This window comes from Miscanthus floridulus, chromosome 11 (assembly GCF_019320115.1).
Source record: "Miscanthus floridulus cultivar M001 chromosome 11, ASM1932011v1, whole genome shotgun sequence".
In the NCBI taxonomy this organism is placed as follows: domain Eukaryota; kingdom Viridiplantae; phylum Streptophyta; class Magnoliopsida; order Poales; family Poaceae; genus Miscanthus; species Miscanthus floridulus.
The window spans coordinates 71,440,925-71,449,135 of NC_089590.1; the positions used below are offsets into that span (position 1 = coordinate 71,440,925).

The 8,211-nt window shown below is 50.8% G+C and overlaps 1 pseudogene; it reads left to right on the plus strand.

Moving 5' to 3' along the window:
• Positions 1-3,432: 3,432 nt before the first annotated feature.
• Positions 3,433-7,664, plus strand: LOC136494800 (protein ROLLING AND ERECT LEAF 2-like; annotated as a pseudogene).
• Positions 7,665-8,211: the final 547 nt, after the last annotated feature.

An 8,211-nucleotide genomic window follows, 5' to 3' on the forward strand; every position in this document is an offset into this window, starting at 1 on the left:
CTCTCAACACCCGTTCATTTCTTTTACCAGAGACTTAGATCCTTTCCCTCTATCGCCTGTTTGTGACCCCTACTGCAAACCAAGTATCGGTAACACGAGCAGCAGTAAACTAGACGTATGGACGTTCCGCCCAAATCAGTATAAACCCTTGTGTCCTCCGAGCACACCATCCAAGCCAGACGCGCAAATACAAATTTACTCGTCGGTGGTCCAAAAACACCGACATGATCTTTTTAAGGTGCTTATGACTTAGATAGATGGGTGTAGTCTTGGCTAGACCGATAGTTTTAATTTCGTATTTGTTACGGTTAGCCGACATGATTAATAGTAGAAATGACTATTCACCCCGTCATCTCGACCCTGTAGGTGGCCGATCCTTAGCCTGGCTTCTTGAGTCAATTTTGGCCTGTTTTATTGCCGGTAAGGGGTGTGAGGCCTGGGGGCTGGCCAACCGTACAATTGGGCCTGGCCCGGGTAGAATGCCCGATTCGGCCGTTCGCGAGGAGCCTGGCTTGCCCAAAACTCGTTTCCGGTTCGCGTCACCTCCCCTGTCCGGTGCGGTGCGCGCCGCCGCGGTCTCCTCCTCGCTCGCCTCCACCGGCTCCTCGTCCTCCTCCCCACCGGCGGTGGCCCTGCTCTCCTCTACCGGCGGCGGAGCGAACGCGGCAGGGGTCGCGACGGTGGCGTAGCGGAGGTGCTCGCTGCAGAGGTGACGCGATGGAGGAGGTGACGCGGGTCACCATGGTGGAGCGGACGCGGCAGGGAGGTTGGACGGTGGCGGAGCAGAGGTGCACAGGCTGCTCAGGTCGGCCTTCAAGCGCGGGGACTCCGCCTCGGCGAGTAGCGGGGACGAGGCGGACCAGCTGAGCCTGTCGTCGTCTTCGGCGGCGAGCAGCGGCCGCGCGCCGTCTGGGGGGCGAGCCGGCCGGCGCGGCGGCGACGGCCACCGGTCCAGTCGCTAGAGCTTCGAGCTCGACGGTGAGACGCGCGTGATTCTGATTCCTTGTTTTCAACGAAATTTGCTCGGTTGATCGCATCTGGTGGATTCTTTTTTTTCCAGCGAAATTTAGCGGATATTTTAGGCGTATATTAGCTGAGCGCATGATGGGCTGCTTCGTTGAATTATGCAATCTATCTTCAGTCGCTGTTTTGGGGATTTGGCAAGCCTAGAACTAAGACAGTGACATTGTGTAATACTAGAGCTAAAGAGAGTGTAATTTCGTTCTCATTCTCACAACTGCATCTGAATCGCCGCATTTGAGAAAGATTCGGCATTCAATTTGGAAAAAGTTCAACTGTAAATTGCACAAGTTGAATGCAACAAATATACAGTTGTTCCACTGATCTGAACGTACTGAATCTGAATGTGCTCTGTTTGCCCGCCTTGGTCTTGCTGTGCTCGCCGTGGTGCTACCATGCTCATCGTGCTTGCCTGCTAGCCCTGCCGTGCTTGCCGTGCTCGCGTTGCTGCTTGTCGTGGCCGCCGTGCTCGCGATGCTCGCCTTGTTGCTGCCTTGTGCCGTGCTCGTCGAGGATGCCCATCACTTGTACGACGAAATGCGTCACCCTAAGACTAACCAGACTTAGACAACACAGACATGGCTAACCTGGCTAGAAGTTGGCCAGGAAACAAACACACCCATCGTACCTTGGCTCTTACCAGCGGCATGCGGCACCAGGCTCTTGCTGGCGTGGATCGGATGCATCAACAGGCTCTTGTCCGGCTTCCATCTGCATTCAGCCAGGACACGGATCATCAAGAGCGAGCCGTCCATCATCTGCACTCAACCAGGAGCCCGAGTCGAGCCTCGAGCACCTGGCCGACACGCAGCTTGATCGGTTGGCTGGTTCATATCGTTGCTGGTTCATGAAGAAGTACTGCTGGCTGGTTCGTGTGAGAGAAAAATACTGTCCCGGCTAGAAATTTATGATCGTTTACGACAAGTCACAGCCAAACGAATAGGCTAAAAATACTATTCCGACTGAAAATTTATGATCGTTTACGACATGTCACAGCTAAACGAGAAGGCTGATGGCAGCGGCCCGACAACCCGTGCGCGAACAACAGGGACGAAGACCACAGAGAAGAGAGGACACGACGAAGACAAGGCGAGGCCGAGCCAAGGGTGTGTTTAGTTTGCAAAATTTTTGATGAAATGGTACCGTAGCACTTTCGTTGTTATTTGGCAATTAGTGTCCAATCATAGTGTAATTAGGCTTAAAAGATTCGTCTCGTAAATTTCGTCTAAACTGTGTAATTAGTTTTATTTTTTATTTATATTTAATACTTTATGCATGCGTCAAAGATTCAATATGATAGAAAATCTTGAAAAATTTTGTAAAATAAAGTGGAACTGTACCCAAGAGACGAGACGAGGGCGCTGCTGATCGACGTGGAAGTAACGAGTCCACATCTGTCATGGCCCAAGGGGACTGGGGAGCAGCCGTGTCGGGCACCAACCAGCCAAGACCTGCGCGTCACCTCGTTTCATATTCGCCGCTGCCAGGGCGACGGACGCCGACACGAGACGCCATGGATCTAGCCTTAGCTTCGTCCGGCTTAAAGAATCAGCCTGCTGGCATTTTGATTTTAGCCTGAGCTTATCAACTAATTAATAATATTTTTCTCTCATACTATATCAGTATCGAACTTATCAATCTAGAAACTTACCTAACGAAAAGGCTGAACGAGAGCCCGGTCGCCTGGCGAATGTGACGGTCGCGGCGTTCCGATCTGTTTTGTACTCCTGCATGGGGACGAGGGGGTTGAACTGATGTAAACTGATAATATCCGTGGCGTGGCGAGCCTGGCTGCTGGTCAAGCCGAGCGTTTTCAACGTAGAAATGCTATAACAACACGTGTATGTTTTAGTAAAAAAAAACATATGAATTTTTTTTATCTCTCTTCCTATCTCTTTTTCACCGGTGACCGCCGGCGATGGCGACCGGCGAGCTCAGCCCAGCGCCCACGGCAGCGGCGACGGCGGATCTGTGATTTGTCATTCGATAGAAAAAAAAATTATGATCTGTGGTCTATAGAGGCTGAAGGTAGAAGAAGGGGTTCTGTGATCTGTGGAGGTTGAAAGTAGAAAAAAGGTGGAGACTGATGGATCTTAATCCTATGATTGAAAAAAAAATTCATGCATTGAAATTAGATAAAACACATGATTATGTAGACAGTCTCAACAAATAAGATTGAAGATTCTGACCGCCCCGGATCGATCTCCCCGCCGCCGTCGTCTTGCCCTCCCAAGTCCCAAGTGGCCAAGCCCCAGCCTGCCTTCTCCTCTCCACCTTCCGCGTGGGACTTCCACGTTAACCTCCCCGTCCGTCGGCCCGCCCGCGCGCTCGCGCGTGACCGCATCATTGCGCCATCGGCTAGCCGAGTCCCCCCATCGCCGCGCCGGACGACTAGACCAAACGCCATAATTGTGGGCAACTGCCTCTGCCTGCTCCACTTCACTCCAGACCTCTGAGGGCGCGTCGTACTTGTACCGTTCGCGCGGCAGCACCAGCCACCAGCGCCGGCAGCCGGCAGGCACGCACGCGATGGGGTGCAAGGGGTCCAAGCTCGACGACCAGGAGGCCGTCGCGCTGTTCCGCGCCCGCGCCGACCTGCTCGCCGCGGCCGTCCGCCACCGCTACGCGCTCGCCGACGCGCACGCGGCGCTCGCGGACTCCATCGAGTCGGTCGCCGCGCCGCTGCACCGCCTCCTCCGCCTGCAGGCCGAGTCGCCGGGGCTCACGCTGCCCTCCGCGCGCAAGGGCGGTTGTGGCGCGCTCGCGAACCGACCGCCACGCTCCTTTGACCCATCGTCTGCCCACGGCCATTCCTCGCACCTCCAGTTCGGCGCGTCGCCCGGATCCGAGCCGGCGGCGTCGCCGGCCGACTCGCCTCCGCGCCGCGTCCCCGAGCAGCTGCAACACCCGCACCCGCACCCGCATTACGCCGCGTACGGGTACGACTACGCGGCGCAGCCCACGTACGCGTCGTACCCGCCGCCGGCGGGTTCGGGTTGCAGTTCTATTACGCTCGCAGCCGCCCGCCCCCTCGCTTCCGTCGCCGTCACGCAGCCAGGCCCGTCCTATTGGGGAGGGCAGCCTGTGCGATGCCCATAGGCCCATGAGGCTGGGGCCCATGAGGGTACCCGTGTGTATACTATATAGCAGATGCTATCAGCCCATACGCCGGCAAAGCAACCGTGCGTACCAATAGGCCTGCGTATCAATTAGCAAGCATAATTAAATATATGCTACAAGTTATATACTTTAATCGTCCTATTTAAATATTACATCGTCGGACCGTTAGTGTGGCCAAAGGCCCATGAAATTTATGGGACGGTCCTGCACGCAGCGCGCGCCGGGGCCGCCGGAGCGCGTGGTGCGCTTCGGCTCCTTCGACGCGGCGGGCGGCTACCCGCAGCACTACGCCTACAGCGCCCAGCGGGCCCCGGTCCCGCCTCCGGCAGCGCTGCAGCGGACGGCTCCGCCTTCGCCGCCGAAGGCGAGCTCGTGGGACTTCCACAACGTATTCGAGAAATACGACTCGTACGAATACGACAGCTACTACTACGACTCCGCCACCGCAGCTACTGCGGCCGCGGCGCCGTACACGCCGAGCCGGAGCTCGCGGGAGGTGCGCGAGGAGGAGGGCATCCCGGACCTGGAGGACGACGACGAGGAAGACGGCGTGGTCGTGAAAGAGGTGGCCGGGCAGTACACAGCGCCTGGGAGTGGCGGTGCCCGCAGCCGGCGCAGCTCGCTCGGCGGTGTCAGCAGCATCGCCGAGCTCGACCAGCCGGAGAATGTTGTCGCCCATAAGGACGTCATCGGCGAGTTACGGCGAAGGCAAACAACAGCACATGGTAATGTGTCGGTGCACGCTCCACCACCTCCCGCGCGGAGGGTCGTCGACAGTGCGAGTGTAGCTGGCGAAATCAAGGCACAGCTTGTCCGCACGGCCGAGGCGGCTAGGCAGCTCGCGCCGATGCTCGAAGTCGGGAGGCCAAGCTACCAAGGCCGCAGCTCAGTCTACCAATGTGAGCTACATCTTGTTTACTTCACGTCCAATTTAACTTGGATTGTCAGTTACTCATGCCACTGGATGCTTAATTCTTTGATCAGCTTCCTCAAAGATGATGTCGGCTATCTCCGTGCCTCATTTGGGGTGCAAAGACATGGACGTGTTGGACGTCGGAGTGGTAGGGAAGATGGTGGACACGCGGAGCCTATCCTACGCACTTGAGAAGCTCTATTTCTGGGAGAGGAAGCTGTATGGTGAGGTCAAGGTATGGTCATCATCTTCTGATAAAAAACTGGCCTTGTTTTAAACTTTATACTACAATAGAACTCATCTATGAACTGGATTTATGATAATGGTGGCTTATGGAAATGTTCAGTGGAAATTAAATGATAATATTGTATGGTATGCTGCATATCATGTCACTCCAATGTGTATTGTTAGTTTTATGTTAGTCTTAATCCGCATTAAACTATGCCCTTCGTCTTAAACTATGATCAACCTCTACTAAATTAATTAATGGTGCTGATCAGCAACAGTACTTCGCTATGGGAAGGTTGGTGTTATTTTGACTTTTGCATATGAAGCAAAATTCTTAACTTCGTACTTTTAAGAAAGGCCGGCTGCTAAGTCTCAGATTTGCAACCTAATATGTTTCTAAATAGTGTTAACTGATTAGTTTTTACTAACACAGTGGTTTGCTAGCAGTATTTTTTTTGTGTACTTTAGGTCATGCGCATGTTTAACCAAGGGTCCAATTAGGATAATACCCACCACGGAAAGTGCTTTCTGGAAGCCTAACGGTCAGATTTGGAAGAACATGTCTCATTAACCTTTTAAAATATTTTTCTGATCTGTAGTAGTGGAGTTTTATTGGTCCAGCTAGTGGAACATGGGAGAACAAGTGGATATATTTTGAGAATCCATTTGCTTTCAGTTTTATGTGTCACAGTAAATAGAACCAGTTCCTTCAAAACAGTAAATAGAACCATCTTTTGTTTATTTAAAACTGCAGCCATCTTCTTGAATTGGATATGCCACTTTATGAATCTATTTGTTATCATTGATTTTGATAATGTTATAGTTCAATAGATTATGTCCATGCATATTTTCACCCTTGCTATCTTGTTTTTATATAATGTTCTTTTCTTCTTTGGGCTAATGTACTTCTCAATTTCTCATGCAGGCTTAGGAGAAGATGCGCTTACTTATTGCCAAGAACTCCAAGCGACTAAAATTATTAGATCAAAAGGGTTCAGGTCCTCAAAACATTGATGCAACTCGAAATTTGCTGAGGAAGCTTTCAACAAAGATAAGGATAGCTGTGCGCGTTATAGCCAAGATTTCAAGAAAAATAAACAAATTAAGGGATGAGGAATTGTGGACCGCAAGTGAACACTTTGATCCAAGGGTATGCCTCTCTTTTAGCTCAAGTGCTAATTTCCTCTTGTTGTTACTGTCAATGCTGTTATTGCTATTGTTGTATTACTACTACTCTTACTCTTAATATTACTATTACCAAAACTACTAATATTATTGTTTTTTTTTTGTGTGTGTGTTGGGTCTAGTCAGTGTCGGAGATACATATCGAATTGAATCTTTTTACACATTTGATAGTGACCTGATGTACGCATTCATGCAAACTAAAAATGGATTGAGAGGAAACCATAAAACATGGATATCTAGGAAGTAGGATTGTCAGAGTGTTTTTGTATACCTAGTGGCATGTTATATGTCAAATCGTGTTAAGTGATCTATAATAAATTGAAATACTGATTTACTTGCTTTCTCCCTTTGGTTGCTCCCTCCTCTTTTGCATTGTTGGGCCCTTCCTGAACAAATTAATGGCTTATTTCCAGGTTTGTATTAATGTGGCAAGATAAATTGGACTGTTACCATAGTCAGTGTCAAGTGATATCAGAAGCCAAAAACTTTACTTCAGTTTTGTCAGGTGGAAATGGCCAGGATTTGGTGTTGGAGCTTGAGGTAGAGCTGATTAAATGGATCATCAGTTTTTCCTCTTGGGTGAATTCACAAAGAAACTTTGTAAAGGCACTGAATGGATGGCTAGCACTCTGTCTTAACTACGAGCCTGAGGATAACACTACTGGAGTTCCATCTTATTCACCAGGAAGCATAGGTGCTCCATTGGTTTTTGTTACCTGCAACAAATGGTCTCAAGCCATGGATCGGATTTCTGAGAAGGATGTGGTTAACGCCATGCAAGCTCTTGTGTCTAGCATGCGTCACCTGTGGGAGCAGCAGCATCTTGAGCAAAGCGAACAAATAATCTCGATTCGAGAAAGGGAAAAATGGATCAAGATTTTGGAGAGGAAGACCCAGGAGATTAATAAAGAGGCAGATGAACTAAACAGGAAGCTGGCGTTAATACCAAGCCAGCAGAGACTGCATGTGCCTCGGACCGTACAACTGTACGAGGCGCATTGTGTTGAGGCAAGTAACTTGCACATAAATCTGAGGCTGGTTCTTGAAGCTTCTGAGAACTTTGCTGCCAAATCACTGCAAGCTTTCCAGGATGTGTCAAAAAGTGCTGAAGAGACACGGATAAGGCTGCCAAGAGATAATGTGAGGAGAGAGCACCGTAGTAGTTCGAATAGGTTCAAACTATAAAACCAGCTCGTAAGATTTAAACATGTTCTATCTAGGTGGGATGAAAATATAATACAAGATACAGAGCTGGTAGCATGATGACTCGTTCAGGTGTGGTGGCTTCCTGTGCAGATGAAACTTGGATGGGGTCTTGTGCCAGAGACAAAACAACTTGAATGAGGGGTTTGGGCTTTTGAAAATCTGACATTCAAGAAGATTGGGTTGGTGATACAATTTATTTCTGGGGCAAGAATTTTTTTAAAAAAATCCAGGACAATGTAGAAAACTGGCATGGTCCCTAGCCTCCCCCGCTGCTCTGGCGCGGCGAGCTGGTGGCACTGGCGACAGCGCCGCCCACCCGGGACCCATGCTAACCTCGCTAAGAGGCCGAATCTCACCAAGGGGTCAACGTGAGGCGATGGGCGGCGGTTGCACGAGCCGGGACGCCGTAGAAGGACCTCTCCACGACGGCGGACACCCTGCGACAATGGCAACGACGTTCTGGTGAGCCACAACAACAACAAGGCAGTAGGGGTAGCGGGTGAGGAATGATAACTCACCAGTGACCTAACCGAGGTGTC